Genomic DNA, 17,975 nt, shown 5'->3' with positions numbered 1-17,975 from the left:
CGAACGCCGGCGCAGACGACAACGGTGAGTACTGCACCTACGACACAGGAGAGGGGGAAGGACGAAAGGTTACGGCACACACATATGTGACCCCCCCCCCCCCAAACTATGTACACACCAATGCAGAGCAACAAGTCACAGTGACACCACCCAAACCCCCGTGAAAAAATCAAGGACATAATTAAATTGTGAATCGAAATTTATGGAAAAAAAAGCCACTGATAAGTCATGGTCAAATAGCAATAACAATTTAAAAAATCAATTCAATATTTAGTGCATACGATAAACCGAGGCAATTAGTCCTGCACATCTAACGAAATTCCAAGTGTCCGTGGGCCAAAGTGTATCAACACAAGGGCAAAGCCCACACAGGAGACCTGAGTCCTTTGGAGAGAACACTGCAGGGGCATCTGATGACAAAACTACAGGCACCTCAGGGGGAAGGGAAGGGGGGGGGCACCACAGCCACATGAGTCCACGACACCAGATCCACGAAGGGGCCACCATGCCCACTGTGCCATCCTGGGGAGTGCAAAGCCACAGTCACTCAAGTCTCTACAGTGGGTGGCTTGCCCACTGTGCCATCCTGGGGAGTGCAAAGCCACAGTCACTCAAGTCTCTACAGTGGGTGGCTTGCCCAATGTGCCATCCTGGGGAGTGCAAAGCCACAGTCTCTCAAGTCTCTAAAGTGGGTGGCTTGCCCACTGTGCCATCCTGGGGAGTGCAAAGCCACAGTCTCTCAAGTCTCTACAGTGGATGGCTTTCCCACTGTGCCATCCTGGGGAGTGCAAAGCCACAGTCTCTCAAGTCTCTACAGTGGGTGGCTTGCCCACTGTGCCATCCTGGGGAGTGCAAAGCCACAGTCTCTCAAGTCTCTACAGTGGGTGGCTTGGCCACTGTGCCATCCTGGGGAGTGCAAAGCCACAGTCTCTCAAGTCTCTACAGTGGGTGGCTTGCCCACTGTGCCATCCTGGGGAGTGCAAAGCCACAGTCCATCAGGTGGATAACAGTCTCCACCGGTCAAGGAGGAGGCATGGTGGGCACAGTGAACCGTGAACAGTAGCTCGAGACAGATCCGGCACTGTCATTGTGCCAGTGGTGCTTGAGACGGCGGGCCCAGCGGAGCGGTGCTTGACAGGAAGGGCCCAGCGGAGCGGTGCTTGAGACGGCGGGGCCCAGCGGAGCGGTGCTTGAGACGGCGGGGCCCAGCGGAGCGGTGCTTGAGACGGCGGGGCCCAGCGGAGCAGTGCTTGACAGGAAGGGCCCAGCGGAGCGGTGCTTGACTTGAAGGGCCCAGCGGAGCGGTGCTTGACAGGAAGGGCCCAGCGGAGCGGTGCTTGAGACGGCGGGGCCCAGCGGAGCGGTGCTTGACAGGAAGGGCCCAGCGGAGCGGTGCTTGAGACGACGGGGCCCAGCGGAGCGGTGCTTGACAGGAAGGGCCCAGCGGAGCGGTGCTTGAGACGGCAGGGCCCAGCGGAGGGGTGCTTGAGACAGCGGGGCCCAGCGGAGCGGTGCTTGACAGGAAGGGCCCAGCGGAGCGGTGCTTGACAGGAAGGGCCCAGCGGAGCAGTGCTTGAGACGGCGGGGCCCAGCGGAGCGGTGTTCGACAGGAAGGGCCCAGCGGAGCGGTGCTTGAGACGGCGGGGCCCAGCGGAGCGGTGCTTGACAGGAAGGGCCCAGCGGAGCGGTGCTTGACAGGAAGGGCCCAGCGGAGCGGTGCTTGAGACGGCCGGCCCAGCGGAGCGGTGCTTGACAGGAAGGGCCCAGCGGAGCGGTGCTTGAGACGGCGGGGCCCAGCGGAGCGGTGCTTGACAGGAACGGCCCAGCGGAGCGGTGCTTGACAGGAAGGGCCCAGCGGAGCGGTGCTTGAGACGGCGGGGCCCAGCGGAGCGGTGCTTGACAGGAAGGGCCCAGCGGAGCGGTGCTTGACAGGAAGGGCCCAGCGGAGCGGTGCTTCTGCACGGCGGGGCCCTGTTCAGCGGTGCTCTTCTGCACGGCGGGGCCCTGTTTAGCGGTGCTCTTCTGCACGGCGGGGCCCTGTTCAGCGGTGCTCTTCTGCACGGCGGGGCCCTGTTCAGCGGTGCTCTTCTGCACGGCGGGGCCCGGTTCAGCGGTGCTCTTCTGTGCGGCGGGGCCCTGTTCAGCGGTGCTTGTCCAGTAATTCAAGGGAGCCAGACCTGGCCTGGACTCCCTGCTCAGTCGCCATACGACCGTGCAGTCGCAGGACCCTTCGGTGACGGAGTCCTGGGCCCTTTGGTGTCCTTCCTTACAGCCGGGATGGGGCTTGTGGGGCCCTCCTGCTCCGCGCTCCTGCTGGCTGACTTCTCCGCCCTGCTGCCCTTTCGCTCCTTAGAAGAGGCTCTCTGGCCCTTGCCTCCCCTGGATGTTGTGGCAGGTGAAGTGGCCGAACTCTGGTCCTTGGTGGCAGCCGTGTCAGTCCTCTCACGGCGGCCCTTGAGTTTCCGGGTCCTCTTGCCTGGGGGGGGGGGGCTGGCTGACCCCTTGCTGCTGATAGAAGTGTCACTGCTGCCAAAGGGTGGACTCCAGAACCCATGCACCACAGTGACACTCGAAGCTGGGCTGGTGGTGGCTGAGGTGCTCTTGGGACTCTTAGCAGATGGAGGGGGTGGGTCAGGGGAGGGAAAGAGGTTAAGATTGGAGAGGTAAACTTTTTTAGGACCAAGGTAAAGGGTGGGAGTAGTGGTGATGGGAGTGGAGGAAGAGGATGTGGTTGTAGGAGAGTCAGGTGTGCTGTCTTTGGGTGCAGGTGATTGTGACGTAGGCTGTCGTGAGGTGGATGGCTGTTGGGTGGGTGGCTGCCTGCGTTTGTGTGTCTTGGAAGAGGGGGTGACAGACACAGTGGGAGAGGACACAGGGGACGTGTAAATGGCAGTGGGGATCGTGACTGCACGTGTGCGGACTGTACTGGAGGGTGTGCTGGTGATGGAAGCACTGGCTGATGGTGGTGTGCATGCAGGTGTGAGTGTAGACGTCACAGGGAGGGAGGAGGGAGACGAGGAAGAGGGGGACACAGAGGTGGTAGTGACTGTTGGCATGTCTGCATCTGAATGTTGCTTGGGTGAGTGTTTGTGGGATCTGTGGTGCTTGTGTCTGGACGAGCTGACATTGGGTGTTGACGTGTGTGCAGGCTGGTCTGATGGTGTGGATGGGATAGGCAGAGGAACAGGAGACAGAGACAGGCTGGAGGCAGTTAGAAGAGGGAGGCTGGAAACAGGGACAATGGCTGCCGTCAGTGCTGAGGCCAGAGCATTGAACGATCGTTGATGGGCAGCCTGACCCGAATGAATGCCCTCCAGGTAGGCATTGCTCCGATGCACCTCCCTTTCTACCCCCTGGATGGCATTCAAAAGGGTAGTCTGCCCAACAATGATGGTCTGAAGGAGGTCAATGACCTCCTCACTGAGGGCAGCAGGGGTGACAGGGGCAGGGCCTGAGGTTCCTGGGGCGAAGGAGATGCCCGCCTTCTTGGGCGAGCAGGCACGGAGCGTAGGCTGAGGGGCTGCTGGGAGGGCGGGGCTGGTGCGCTGGGTGGCGGCTGTACCTGTAGAGGCGGGGGGCCCGGATGTTGCCGCCACCGCTAGGGAGCTCCCATCCGAGGACGTGTCGGTGTCGCTGGTGTCACCACCGGTCCCCGTTGTGGTGCTCCCCTCGCCCTCCGGATCACTGGTGCCCTCGGTGTCTGTACCACGGCCCACCGGGGCCTTGTGACTTGCAGCTCCCTCGTGCTCCGATGCCAAATCTCCTCCGCCTGATGATGCTAATGCACACATGCACAAGATGATCAAGAAAAAGGGTGGGGGGAGAAATAATAAAACAGGTTGAGTGCATGCAATGTCAACACCGTTGGCGGAGAGGACAGACACAGGGGCCTCATGCACTACGCTGCGCAATCGGGGTATACTACTCAGTACTTGTGACCAGGCCTACAGGTCTATGCACAACAAATACACACATGGATGATGCAGGACCATGGATAGCTGTACTTGGCACCCTACAGAGGTGGGGGGCGGGGGCACAGGGCCATGCCTAAAGGAGAGGACTACACTACAGAAAACGCCCTGGCCTAATGTCACCCACAACCCTCCTCCCCCACCCAGACGCCTCCACTGCGCAGAAAGATAGCAGAATGTGCTGATACTCACCCCCTTGTGTCTGCTGTGATGTCCTCAAGCACCCATCCAAATCAGGGTAGGCCACCGCCAGGATCCGGGACATCAGGGGGGTCAGGGTACGACTGGCACCCTTCCTAGGTTGGGAGGCCATCCCCAGCAGTGACTCGGCGGTCTTCCTGGTCCCGCGGCGGATGTCCTCCCACCTCTTGCGGCAGTGGGTGCCCCGTCTGACGTGGACCCCCAGGGCCCGGACTTCCTTGGCGATGGCACGCCAAATGTCGACTTTCTGATGGGCGCTGACCTATTTGACATGTACAGGGTGGGAAAGGAAAATTCATAATTTATCTGCATGTTAGATGTGATTGCCCCCCCCCTCCCCAAATTTGCCATGTGGCACATGCTCTCATCTGTCGTGCGTTGCACTCCTCATTCGCTCCCCACCCCACCATCATACATCCACCCCACTCAACACAGGCATAGCCCATTCCATGTGCACCCAGTGTACTTACCTGTTGATCTGGAGGACCGTAGAGTAACGCATACTGGGGGAGGACCCCATCCACTAGTTTCTCCAACTCTTCAGACGTGAAGGCAGGGGCCCTTTCCCCAGTCGCAGCAGCCATTGTATCTTCCAGACCGAGGTCACAGCAGCACTTGCAGTATAGGTCCTCTCCTGTGGATGATCAGGTCTCGAGTGATTAAGCAGATAGAAAATGGCGGTCACGCCTGCGGCGGTGCGTACCGCGGCGGTGCGTACCGCGACCGCCGGCGCACCTCGTCATTGGCTCCAGAAACCCATAGGCTTCAATGTTAACCAATGCAGCTTCGTATAGCGGTCTTCGACCGCCTACCGCCACGGTGTGCCACGCCAGCGCATTGACCTCACATCCCATTGTCCCACTTCACAGGTCAGGCAGCCGCCATTTCAAGGGCCCACATGGCATTATTTGTACTGCGTCACACAGGCCTAGGCCTTGCATTGTCACACATACACGCCTTTCAATACATAGATAATCGTGTGCTATGCATGCTGTGGTGAACGTACCTGTGATTTGCTTGACTCTGTGCTCCATGTTGTCCTTCCTAGGCACCGTCCTCTGGGACTTGCGAGGAGAAGGATGAATCCTCGCGTGTACCGACCGCTGGTGGACCTGTCGATAATGGAAGAACGCTATATCATACTACGATACCGACTTGACCGAGCCACTATACATGAACTGTGTGCCCAGCTGGAGCCAGCCCTGATGTCCCCCATCCGCCAACCCACAGGAATTCCCCCTCTAGTGCAGGTTCTGTCAGTCCTCCATTTTTTGGCAAGTGGCTCATTCCAGACAACAGTGGCCATGTCATCTGGAATGTCTCAGCCTATGTTTTCAAAAATTTTGTCTAGAGTGTTGTCTGCCCTGACGAAACACATGCGGAGCTACATTGTATTCCCTGAGGAGGTTGATTTGGCCACTGTGAAGGGTGATTTTTATGCCCTTCGACATATCCCCAACATAATTGGTGCCATTGATGGGACCCATGTGGCTTTAGTACCCCCAAAAGACGATGAGCAGGTGTACAGAAACAGGAAAAGTTACCATTCTATGAACGTCCAGGTGGTCTGTTTGGCTGACCAGTACATCTCCCATGTAAATGCCAAGTTCCCTGGGTCAGTGCATGACGCGTATGTGATGCGTAATAGCAGCATCCCTTATGTGATGGAACAGCTACAGAGACAACGTGTGTGGCTAATTGGTGACTCTGGTTACCCCAACCTGCCTTGGCTATTGACCCCAGTGAGGAATCCCCGGACCAGGGCTGAGGAACGGTACAATGAGGCCCATGGGCGAACTAGGAGGATCATAGAAAGAACCTTTGGCCTCCTGAAGGCCAGGTTTAGGTGCCTGCATATGACAGGGGGATCCCTGATGTACTCACCAAAGAAGGTGTGCCAGATCATCGTGGCCTGCTGTATGCTTCACAATCTGGCATTGCGACGTCAGGTGCCTTTCCTGCAGGAGGATGGTCCAGATGGTGGTGTTGTGGCAGCTGTGGAGCCTGCGGAGAGTGAAGAGGAGGAAGACGAAGAGGACGACACAGACAACAGGGACAGAGTTATCCAACAGTATTTTCAGTAGCACACAGGTAAGAATCACCCACGCCATTTAACATTTACTGAAAGCCCCCTGCATCTTTACTTTGTGTATTTTCCCCCAGTTCTTTTAAACTGATGTTTGATTTTCCCTTCCCTTTTCAGTGCTGTATGACCCACTGCGTGACTTCTGCTTGGTTAGCCCATGGACTAATGCTTATTGACATCGGTATGTTGTCATCACAAAATTAACTGAACATTATTGATCAGTAATGTGTTATACATTTGTAAATAATACAGGCTAACTCCTGAATGATTTCAGTGCAATGAGTGATTAATTTTTAGTGCTAGATATTGGTACATGATCTTAAAACGGTGATCGGTGAGGGTGGAGTTATGTCCATGGCAGAGTCCAGTTCTCAGTTTCACAGATGCATTTTCCATATGCCTGTGGAAGGATGGAGCAGGGGCAGTTCAAGGTTGGACAGGGTGACAATGTGGGACAGTGGGATGACATCAGGGGGTATCTTATGCTGGCGGGGGTCTTGGCATCCTACTCTGTCTTCCTGTGAGATCTCAGGTTCCTCTTGCGGGGTGGTTGTTCTTCAGCAGGAGGTGGGGTTCTGGTGGCCTGTCGTTCTGTGGTGGCCTCCTGACCACTAGCGCCGGCGGAGGTGGTAGGCTGTTCCTGGTTCTGGCTAGTGACAGGGGCCCTTTGTGGTGCCACATGGTCCCGCAATGTGGTTTATATCCGGTTGAGGGCCTGGACTATGGTCCCCATAGCGGTAGCGATGTTCCTGAGTTCATTGCTGAACCCCATGTACCGTTCCTCCTGCTGTGCCTGGATCTCGGTGAACCTGGCCAGTACCGTCGCCATCGTCTCCTGGGAGTGATGGTATGCTCCCATGATGGTGGTGAGGGCCTCTTGGAGAGTCGGTTCCCTGGGCCTGTCTTCCCCCCCCTGTCGCACAGCAGCCCTCCCAGTTCCCCTGTTTCCCCGGGCCTCTGTCCCCTGGACGGTGTGCCCACTACCACTGCCCCCAGGTCCCTGTTGTTGTTGGGGTGTTGGGTCAGCCTGGGTGCCCTGTAGTGGCGGACACACCGCTGCTTGACGCGTCCTGGAGACAGAGGCATGGGCCCGCTGGGTGGGAGCTGTGCTGGTGTTCCCAGAGGGGGTTGGGTCTGCTGTGGCCTGTGTCTGTGTGTGGGGAACCGACTGTCCAGAGGTCCCCGATGGTCCAGGCTGGTCATCAGGTTCTAGGTCGACAGAGCTGCTGTCCTCACTGGGGGCCTGTTCTGGGGGTGGGATGGACAAATCTGGACCCTCCGTGGCGGTGTGTTGGTGTTCGGGCCCTGCAGGGGTAAAAGAGTATGGTTATTGTTTCTGTGTGTGCCATGGCGTGCATTTTGAGTGCCCTTGTCCCCCAGTGCTGGCATTCCCTTGTGGGAGGTGTTGTGAGGGTGGTGGGGGGGGGGTGTATGGGTATGTGCAATGGTCATGCTTTGGTGGTGGCTGTCTATGGTTTGTGTTGGCATTCAGGGGTTGGTGTTGTTTAGGGTGGGTTGTGCTGGTGAGACATTGGCAGGGAGGTTGTGTGCTGGGGGGTTGAGATTGGAGGGGAGGGGGTTGGCATGCTGGTGGTTGGGGGGGGTGAAGTAGTTGAGATTCGACTTACCAGAGTCCATTCCTCCGTGTACTCCAGCGAGGCCATCAGGATGCAGGATGTTTACTACCTCTTGCTCCCATGCTGTGAATTGGGGTGGAGTGGGTGGGGGTCCGCCGCCAGTCTTCTGCACAGCGATGTTGTGTCGCGACACCATCGAGCGCACCTTCCCCCGTAGGTCGTTCCATCGCTTTCGGATATCTTCCCGATTTCTGGGATGCTGTCTCACAGCGTTGACCCTGTCTACGATCCTTTGCCATAGCTCAGCCTTCCTTGCTATACCGGTGTGCTGCACCTGTGTGCCGAAGAGCTGGGGCTCAACCCTTATAATTTCCTCCACCATGACCCTGAGTTCTTGGTCCGAGAACCTGGGGTGTCTTTGGGGTGCCATGGGGTGGTGTGGATGAGGTGTGGGGTGGTGTTTGTGGTGATGTGCGTGGTGATGTGTGGTGATGTGTGCGTAGATGTGGTCTGGGTGATGAAGTTGGGTTCCTGTGTGTGTTGGGGTTTTTGATTGCTGTGCTCGCTCTCTCTATCTCTATCTCTATCGCCTTCTCTCCGATTTCCAACTAGTGGGGGTTTGTGGGTCATGTGGGTGTGTGTTTTATAGTTGATTGGATGTGTGGGAGTGTTGTTTGGATGTGTCTCAGGTGTGTGTATTTCAAATTGTCCAATGTGGCTGTGTTTTGGAGCTGTGTGTGTATTTTGAGCGCGGCGGTGTGTACCGCCAATGGAATACTGCGGTTGAAAGATCGCCGCGTGGATTCGTGGGTCAGAATGGCATGGGCGTGTTTGTGTTGGCGTGACGGTGGAGGTTTGGTCATCTCCAGTTTTCCGCGGCCCGCTGATGAGGCGGCCTTCCTTGGATGTCGGGTTTTTGGCGGTTTCACAGTTGGTGGTCAGAATGACCGTGGCGGTTTACCGCGGCTGCGGCGGTAGAATGGCGGACTTCTGACCGGCGGTAAGGGCCTTTTACCGCCGAGGTCAGAATGACCCCCTATGTTTCTAAAAGTTGGAATACTTTTTAAGAATCTAAAACTATCTCTAGAACTTAATTCAAACTTTTACAAAACTTTTAAACTCTAAAAGAAATGCTAACAGGGACTAACACAAGGCCCTAGCAGGACTTTTAAAATTTTTGAAAAATAGCTCAAATTTCAAAAATCAGTTTCTAATGACAATTTTTGGAATTTAGTCGTGTGATCAGGTATTGGCTGAGTACTCCAGCAAATGCAAAGTCTTGTATCCCACTGCTGATCCACCAATGTAGGAAGTTGGCTCTGTATGTACTATTTCAATGTAAGAAATAGCATGCACAGAGTCCAAGGGTTCCCCTTAGAGGTAAGATAGTGGCAAAAAGAGATAATTCTAATGCTCTATTTTGTGGTAGTGTGGTCGAGCAGTAGGTTTATCAGAGGGTAGTGTTAAGCATTTGTTGTACACATACAGGCAATAAATGAGGAACACACACTCAGAGACAATTCCAGGCCAATAGGTTTTTGTATAGAAAAATATATTTTCTTATTTTATTTTAAGAACCACAGGTTCAAGATTCACAAACAATACTCTAAATGAAAGGTATTTCACTTAGGAACTTTGAATTAGCAAAATAGCATATACAGTTGTCACACAAATGGCAATAAGCTGTTTTAAAACTAGACACTGCAATTTTCAACAGTTCCTGGGGGAGGTAAGTGTTTGTTAGTTTTGCAGGTAAGTAAACCACCTACGGGGTTCAAAGTTGGGTCCAAGGTAGCCCACCGTTGGGGGTTCAGGGCAACCCCAAAGTTACCACACCAGCAGCTCAGGGCCAGTCAGGTGCAGAGGTCAAAGTGGTGCAAAAAAACGCATAGGCTTCAATGGAGAAGGGGGTGCCCCCGTTCCAGTCTGCCAGCAGGTAAGTACCCGTGTCTTCGGAAGGCAGACCAGGGGGGTTTTGTAGGGCACCGGGGGGGACACAAGTCAGCACAAAAAGTACACCCTCAGCGGCACGGGGATGGCCGGGTGCAGTGTGCAACCAGGCGTCGGGTTCGCAATGGGTTTCAATGGGAGACAAAGGGGTCTCTTCAGCGATGCAGGCAGGCAAGGGGGGGGGCTCCTCGGGGTAGCCACCACCTGGGCAAGGGAGAGGGCCCTCTGGGGGTCGCTCCTGCACTGGAGGTCGGATCCTTTAGGTCCTGGGGGCTGCGGGTGCAGTGTCTTTACCAGGTGTCGGGTCCTTGAAGCAGGTGGTCAGGGGGAGCCTCGGGATTCCCTCTGCAGGCGTCGCTGTGGGGGGTCAGGGGGGTCAACTCTGGCTACTCACGGTCTCGTAGTCGCCGGGGAGTCCTCCCTGTGGTGTTTGTTCTCCACAAGTCGAGCCGGGGGCGTTGGGTGCAGAGTGCAAAGTCTCACGCTTACGGCGGGAAACGTGTGTTGTTTCAAAGTTGCTTCTTTGTTGCAAAGTTGCAGTCTTTGTGGAACAGAGCCGCTGTCCTCTGGAGTTCTTGGTCCTTCTAGATGCAGGGTAGTCCTGTGAGGCTTCAGAGGTCGCTGGACCCTGTGGAACGCGTCGCTGGAGCAGTGTCTTTAGAAGTGGGGAGACAGGCCGGTAGAGCTGGGGCCAAAGCAGTTGGCGTCTCTGTCTTCTCTGCAGGTTTTCAGCTCAGCAGTCCTTCTTCGTCTTAGGTTGCAGGAATCTAGTTTCCTAGGTTCTGGGGAGCCCCTAAATACTGAATTTAGAGGTGTGTTTAGGTCTGGGAGGGCAGTAGCCTATGGCTACTGTCCTTGAGGGTGGCTACACCCTCTTTGTGCCTCCTCCCTGAGGGGAGGGGGGCACATCCCGATTCCTATTGGGGGAATCCTCCGAAATCAAGACGGAGGATTTCTAAAGTCAGGGGTCACATCAGCTCAGGACACCTTAGGGGCCGTCCTGACTGGTGGGTGACTCCTCCTTGTTTTTCTCATTATCTCTCCTGGACATGCCGCCAAAAGTGGGGGCTGTGTCCAGGGGGCGGGCATCTCCACTAGCTGGAGTGCCATGGAGCATTGTAACACAAAGCCTGAGCCTTTGAGGCTCACTGCTAGGTGTTACAGTTCCTGCAGGGGGGAGGTGTGAAGCACCTCCACCCAGAGCAGGCTTTTGTTTCTGTCCTAAGATAGCACAAAGGCCCTCACCACATGGGGTCAGAAACTCGTCTCTCAGCAGCAGGCTGGCACAGACCAGTCAGTCCTGCACTGAACAATTGGGTAAAATACAGTGGGCATCTCTAAGATGCCCTCTGTGTGCATTTTTTTATAAATCCAACAATGGCATCAGTGTGGGTTTATTATTCTGAGAAGTTTGATACCAAACTTCCCAGTATTCAGTGTAGCCATTATGGAGCTGTGGAGTTCGTTTTTGACAAACTCCCAGACCATATACTCTTATGGCTACCCTGCACTTACAATGTCTAAGGTTTTGCTTAGACACTGTAGGGGCATAGTGCTCATGCACCTATGCCCTCACCTGTGGTATAGTGCACCCTGCCTTAGGGCTGTAAGGCCTGCTAGAGGGGTGACTTACCTATGCCATAGGCAGTGTGAGGTTGGCATGGCACCCTGAGGGGAGTGCCATGTCGGCTTAGTCATTTTCTCCCCACCAGCACACACAAGCTGGCAAGCAGTGTGTCTGTACTGAGTGAGGGGTCCCTAGGGTGGCATAAGACATGCTGCAGCCCTTAGAGACCTTCCCTGGCATCAGGGCCCTTGGTACCAGGGGTACCAGTTACAAGGGACTTACCTGGGTGCCAGGGTTGTGCCAATTGTGGAGACAATGGTACATTTTAGGTGAAAGAACACTGGTGCTGGGGCCTGGTTATCAGGGTCCCAGCACACTTCTCAGTCAAGTCAGCATCAGTATCAGGCAAAAGGTGGGGGGTAATTGAAACAGGGAGCCATTTCCTTACACAAGCCCTCGCCCCAGCCCACAGGCCAGGAGACTCAGCCAAAGCTGGGAGAGTCTTCCTAGTCTGTCAGGTGAGGAAGAGTAGAGGAAATAGGCTGGTTTGTTGCAGGGCCTACTCTGCCTTACATCCTCCTGTTCAGGTCATTCCCTCTGGGGAACTGACCCACTTCCACAGTCATAGGACCTAGTCTGAATTGCCTCTTGTCTGTGCTTTTAATGTCTTCACCCATTCTCTCTATTTTGGGGTTAGGGGTATCCACCTCTGCTAATCTTATCTTAGCCAGGGTCACCCCTAGCTTACCCAAAGAGGTTACCCAGAGCTGGAGTAACCCCACCATGACCAACAGGGTCAGGGGGCCTAACTTGCTATTTGGCATGGGGTCAGACCACCATGCCAAGGATAGTACAGCCATAAAGGCTAACACCCAGCAGAGGCCACTGACAGCTGTCAGTGCCCAGAACTACACCTTTAGCTCTTCACCTACAAGGGAAGGAGCTAAGTTACAGTCTTCTTTGGGTTCAGGGTGCCTGTCTGCTTTGTTAGAGGGGGGGGTTACTACATCTTGTAGTAAACACCCTTCTTCCACTCTTTCTTCTGTTAACTGAGGAGCCACACACTCAGTTTTAACAGTTGCCTGACTAGCCAGGACTTCTTGTGGGTCAGGTTGGACTTTACCAGTGCCATTTTTGGAGTTCTCCCCTACTGGAGCAGAATCTCCTTGGCTTGCTGGAACCTTGGCTAAAGGTTGTCCACCTTTCCTACTCTGTTTTCCTTTCTTTTTCTTCTGGGGCCTACTTGCAGTTACTGCAGGGGTAGCACCTCCAGAGTCCTTGGGAGAGGACTGGCACTGAACCAGTTCCTCTCTTGGGCTCTGACTAACCTCTGGGTAGTCATTTCCAAGGAGACAATCAAGGGGGAGGTCTGTACTGACTACCACCCTTCTCCAGCTAAAAGTCCCACCCACTTCTATGGGCACAAAAGCCACAGGCCTATCAGTGACCCTGTCTGGGCTAACTCTTACTCTGGCAGTCTCACCTGGGATGTACTGGTTTGAGAACACCAGCCTGTCATGCACAATAGTGTGACTGGCACAAGTGTCTCTCAGGACAGTGGCTGGGATTCCATTGACCAGTAGGTGGTGGAAGTGTCTACTTCCCTTTGGAATCTCCAACTCACCTGTTGGGCCCTTTTTCCAGTTGAAGGCTATGAAGACCTCCTCATATGAGGAGTCATCCCCAATGGCTACACTGGTCACCCCAGGGATTTTACTAGGGTTTTTTTTTTTTTGGGACAAGGAGTGTCCTTGGTGTGGTGCCCTGTCTGTCTACAGTTTTGGCACCATGCCTTAGTGGCATCCCAGTTCTTACCCTGGTACCCACCTTTGTTTTGGATTGTGTCTCGGGGCCCACCCACCTGGTCTGGTTTTTAGGGGCCTACAGAGGACTCTTTTTCTTTATTTCTAGTGTCACCCACTTTCTCCTGGGGAGGCTTTGTAACCCCTTTCTTTTGGTCACCCCCAGTGCACGTTTTGGTTACCCTAGTCTTGACCCAGTGGTCTGCCTTCTTTCCCAATTCTTGGGGAGAAATTGGACCTAGGTCTACCAGATACTGATGCAACTTTTCATTGAAGCAGTTACTTAAAATGTGTTCTTCCATAAACAAATTATAAAGCCCAACATAGTCATGCACTTCATTTCCAGTTACCCAACCATCCAGTGTTTTCACTGAGTAGTCTACAAAATCAACCCAGGTCTGGCTCGAGGATTTTTGAGCCCCCCCTGAACCTAATTCTATACTCCTCAGTGGAGAATCCAAAGCCCTCAATCAGGGTAGCCTTCATGAGGTAATAGGATTCTGCATCTTTTCCAGAGAGTGTGAGGAGTCTATCCCTACACTTTCCAGTGAACATTTCCCAAAGGAGAGCTCCCCAGTGAGATCTGTTTACTTTTCTGGTTGCACACGCCCTCTCAAAAGCTGTGAACCATTTGGTGATGTCATCACCATCTTCATATTTAGTTACAATCCCTTTTGGGATTTTCAACATGTCAGGAGAATCTCTGACCCTATTTATGTCGCTGCCACCATTGATGGGGCCAAAACCCATCTCTTGTCTTTCCCTTTCTATGGCTAGGAGCTGTCTCTCTAAAGCCAATCTTTTGACCATCCTGGCTAACAGTAGGTCATCTTCATTGAGGCTATCCTCAATGATTCCAGAGGTGCTGGACTCTCCTGTGAGAGAAGCAGCATCTCTGACTATCACTTGTGGAGACAGGGTTTGAGGGACCCTGTGCTCCCTAACTAGGACTGGAGGTGGGAATTCCTCCACATCACTAGCTTCCCCCTCTGGGAGGTTATCCTCAGAGGGGTTGTTCTTAGCAAACTCTGCCAAAAGCTCCTGGAGATGTGCTTTGGTAGGGTTTGAACCAGTTTTAATCTTTTTAGTTTTGCAGAGAGACCAATAACTCTGACATCCTAAGATGCAGGTAAGGGGTGACGTTGAGTTCCATCACATTCTCTTCTGCATTAGACATTATGGGGGTGATTCTAACCCTGGCGGTCGGTGATAAAGCGGCGGCCAACCCGCCAACAGGCCGGCGGTCCAAAAAATGAATTCTGACCCTGGCGGGAACCGCCAACACAACCCGCCACATTAACACTCCGACCGCCACGGCGGTACAAACAAACAGCGCGGCGGTCACCGCCAACAGACAAGCGGCAGACAATGTACCGCCCACACTATCACAACTCACCAATCCGCCACGTTTTCCGGGGCGGGAGCACCGCCGATAAAAACACGGCGGAAACAGACTACGAACGGGAAAACGCGCACCTCTACGCACTCCACGAGGAAGGAGGACAGCATGGAACCCGAATTAAACATCCTACCTGCTCTCGTCTACCTGCTCATCTACCAGGAGTACGAACGCCGGCGCAGACGACAACGGTGAGTACTGCACCTACGACACAGGAGAGGGGGAAGGACGAAAGGTTACGGCACACACATATCTGACCCCCCCCCCCAAACTATGTACACACCAATGCAGAGCAACAAGTCACAGTGACACCACCCAAACCCCCGTGAAAAAATCAAGGACATAATTAAATTGTGAATCGAAATTTATGGGAAAAAAAAGCCACTGATAAGTCATGGTCAAATAGCAATAACAATTAAAAAAATCAATTCAATATTTAGTGCATACGATAAACCGAGGCAATTAGTCCTGCACATCTAACGAAATTCCAAGTGTCCGTGGGCCAAAGTGTATCAACACAAGGGCAAAGCCCACACAGGAGACCTGAGTCCTTTGGAGAGAACACTGCAGGGGCATCTGATGACAAAACTACAGGCACCTCAGGGGGAAGGGAAGGGGGGGGGGCACCACAGCCACATGAGTCCACGACACCAGATCCACGAAGGGGCCACCATGCCCACTGTGCCATCCTGGGGAGTGCAAAGCCACAGTCACTCAAGTCTCTACAGTGGGTGGCTTGCCCACTGTGCCATCCTGGGGAGTGCAAAGCCACAGTCACTCAAGTCTCTACAGTGGGTGGCTTGCCCAATGTGCCATCCTGGGGAGTGCAAAGCCACAGTCACTCAAGTCTCTAAAGTGGGTGGCTTGCCCACTGTGCCATCCTGGGGAGTGCAAAGCCACAGTCTCTCAAGTCTCTACAGTGGATGGCTTTCCCACTGTGCCATCCTGGGGAGTGCAAAGCCACAGTCTCTCAAGTCTCTACAGTGGGTGGCTTGCCCACTGTGCCATCCTGGGGAGTGCAAAGCCACAGTCTCTCAAGTCTCTACAGTGGGTGGCTTGGCCACTGTGCCATCCTGGGGAGTGCAAAGCCACAGTCTCTCAAGTCTCTACAGTGGGTGGCTTGCCCACTGTGCCATCCTGGGGAGTGCAAAGCCACAGTCCATCAGGTGGATAACAGTCTCCACCGGTCAAGGAGGAGGCATGGTGGGCACAGTGAACCGTGAACAGTAGCTCGAGACAGATCCGGCACTGTCATTGTGCCAGTGGTGCTTGAGACGGCGGGGCCCAGCGGACCGGTGCTTGACAGGAAGGGCCCAGCGGAGCGGTGCTTGAGACGGCGGGGCCCAGCGGAGCGGTGCTTGAGACGGCGGGGCCCAGCGGAGCGGTGCTTGAGACGGCGGGGCCCAGCAGAGCAGTGCTTGACAGGAAGGGCCCAGCGGAGCGGTGCTTGACTTGAAGGGCCCAGCGGAGCGGTGCTTGACAGGAAGGGCCCAGCGGAGCGGTGCTTGAGACGGCGGAGCCCAGCGGAGCGGTGCTTGACAGGAAGGGCCCAGCGGAGCGGTGCTTGAGACGACGCGGCCCAGCGGAGCGGTGCTTGACAGGAAGGGCTCAGCGGAGCGGTGCTTGACAGGAAGGGCCCAGCGGAGCGGTGCTTGAGACGGCAGGGCCCAGCGGAGCGGTGCTTGAGACAGCGGGGCCCAGCGGAGCGGTGCTTGACAGGAAGGGCCCAGCGGAGCGGTGCTTGACAGGAAGGGCCCAGCGGAGCGGTGCTTGAGACGGCGGGGCCCAGCGGAGCGGTGTTCGACAGGAAGGGCCCAGCGGAGCGGTGCTTGAGGCGGCGGGGCCCAGCGGAGCGGTGCTTGACAGGAAGGGCCCAGCGGAGCGGTGCTTGAGACGGCGGGCCCAGCGGAGCGGTGCTTGACAGGAAGGGCCCAGCGGAGCGGTGCTTGAGACGGCGGGGCCCAGCGGAGCGGTGCTTGACAGGAAGGGCCCAGCGGAGCGGTGCTTGACAGGAAGGGCCCAGCGGAGCGGTGCTTGAGACGGCGGGGCCCAGCGGAGCGGTGCTTGACAGGAAGGGCCCAGCGGAGCGGTGCTTGACAGGAAGGGCCCAGCGGAGCGGTGCTTCTGCGAGGCGGGGCCCTGTTCAGCGGTGCTCTTCTGCACGGCGGGGCCCTGTTCAGTGGTGCTCTTCTGCACGGCGGGGCCCTGTTCAGCGGTGCTCTTCTGCACGGCGGGCCCTGTTCAGCGGTGCTCTTCTGCACGGCGGGGTCCGGTTCAGCGGTGCTCTTCTGTGCGGCGGAGCCCTGTTCAGTGGTGCTTGTCCAGTAATTCAAGGGAGCCAGACCTGGCCTGGACTCCCTGCTCAGTCGCCCTACGACCGTGCAGTCGCAGGACCCTTCGGTGACGGAGTCCTGGGCCCTTTGGTGTCCTTCCTTACAGCCGGGATGGGGCTTGTGGGGCCCTCCTGCTCCGCGCTCCTGCTGGCTGACTTCTCCGCCCTGCTGCCCTTTCGCTCCTTAGAAGAGGCTCTCTGGCCCTTGCCTCCCTTGGATGTTGTGGCAGGTGAAGTGGCCGAACTCTGGTCCTTGGGGGCAGCCGTGTCAGTCCTCTCACGGCGGCCCTTGAGTTTCCGGGTCCTCTTGCCTGGGGGGGGCTGGCTGACCCCTTGCTGCTGATAGAAGTGTCACTGCTGCCAAAGGGTGGACTCCAGAACCCATGCACCACAGTGACACTCGAAGCTGGGCTGGTGGTGGCTGAGGTGCTCTTGGGACTCTTAGCAGATGGAGGGGGTGGGTCAGGGGAGGGAAAGAGGTTAAGTTTGGAGAGGTAAACTTTTTTAGGACCAAGGTAAAGGGTGGGAGTAGTGGTGATGGGAGTGGAGGAAGAGGATGTGGTTGTAGGAGAGTCAGGTGTGCTGTCTTTGGGTGCAGGTGATTGTGACGTAGGCTGTCGTGAGGTGGATGGCTGTTGGGTGGGTGGCTGCCTGCGTTTGTGTGTCTTGGAAGAGGGGGTGACAGACACAGTGGGAGAGGACACAGGGGACGTGTAAATGGCAGTGGGGATCGTGACTGCACGTGTGCGGACTGTACTGGAGGGTGTGCTGGTGATGGAAGCACTGGCTGATGGTGGTGTGCATGCAGGTGTGAGTGTAGACGTCACAGGGAGGGAGGAGGGAGACGAGGAAGAGGGGGACACAGAGGTGGTAGTGACTGTTGGCATGTCTGCATCTGGATGTTGCTTGGGTGAGTGTTTGTGGGATCTGTGGTGCTTGTGTCTGGACGAGCTGACATTGGGTGTTGACGTGTGTGCAGGCTGGTCTGATGGTGTGGATGGGATAGGCAGAGGAACAGGAGACAGAGACAGGCTGGAGGCAGTTAGAAGAGGGAGGCTGGAAACAGGGACAATGGCTGCCGTCAGTGCTG

Source organism: Pleurodeles waltl, chromosome 1_1 (genome assembly GCF_031143425.1).
Source record: "Pleurodeles waltl isolate 20211129_DDA chromosome 1_1, aPleWal1.hap1.20221129, whole genome shotgun sequence".
Taxonomy (NCBI): domain Eukaryota; kingdom Metazoa; phylum Chordata; class Amphibia; order Caudata; family Salamandridae; genus Pleurodeles; species Pleurodeles waltl.
The sequence above is the reverse complement of the archived record's forward strand: the minus strand, read 5'-3'. Positions refer to the sequence as shown.